This window comes from Triticum urartu, chromosome 7 (genome assembly GCF_003073215.2).
Source record: "Triticum urartu cultivar G1812 chromosome 7, Tu2.1, whole genome shotgun sequence".
In the NCBI taxonomy this organism is placed as follows: domain Eukaryota; kingdom Viridiplantae; phylum Streptophyta; class Magnoliopsida; order Poales; family Poaceae; genus Triticum; species Triticum urartu.
The window spans coordinates 507259078-507259584 of NC_053028.1; positions in this window are offsets into that span (position 1 = coordinate 507259078).

Here is a 507-nt window from a genome sequence, read left to right on the forward strand (position 1 = left end):
TCGTCACGGAGGGTTTGTCCTGATCCGGCAAGGCCAGAAGGTAATCCTATGGCCACCCGAAGTCCTCAGTATCCGGCTCTTGAAGAGGGTAATCGAAAGAGTCCGGCACCATCTAGTGTACGGTCGGACGTACTAAGGGATCTGCTAGAGCAAGCGGCTATCTTAGAAGAGCACCGCACGTTGATGGGTACGGTGATTGAAAGGATTCTTCCGTCGAAAGCGGGTTGCATGAAGCCTTTATGAGTCTACTGACGGGTTTTGAGGTACGCGAAATGATGTACATTTTTGACAGTACCGCACATTTTTAGATGTGCCCTGTGTAGATAGTAGCCCCTGAGACTCTGGGTGCTGTCGAAGACGACAGCGCACAGAGGATCATAGTCCCAGGAATAATCGTGCCGCCTTAATATGCACGGTGGCGGAGGGTCCGGTGGCCAGCGACTGATGAGTTTGCCAAGCAAAAGCGGCAGCTTGACATGGCAGACGCCGACATCGTACTTGTCAACA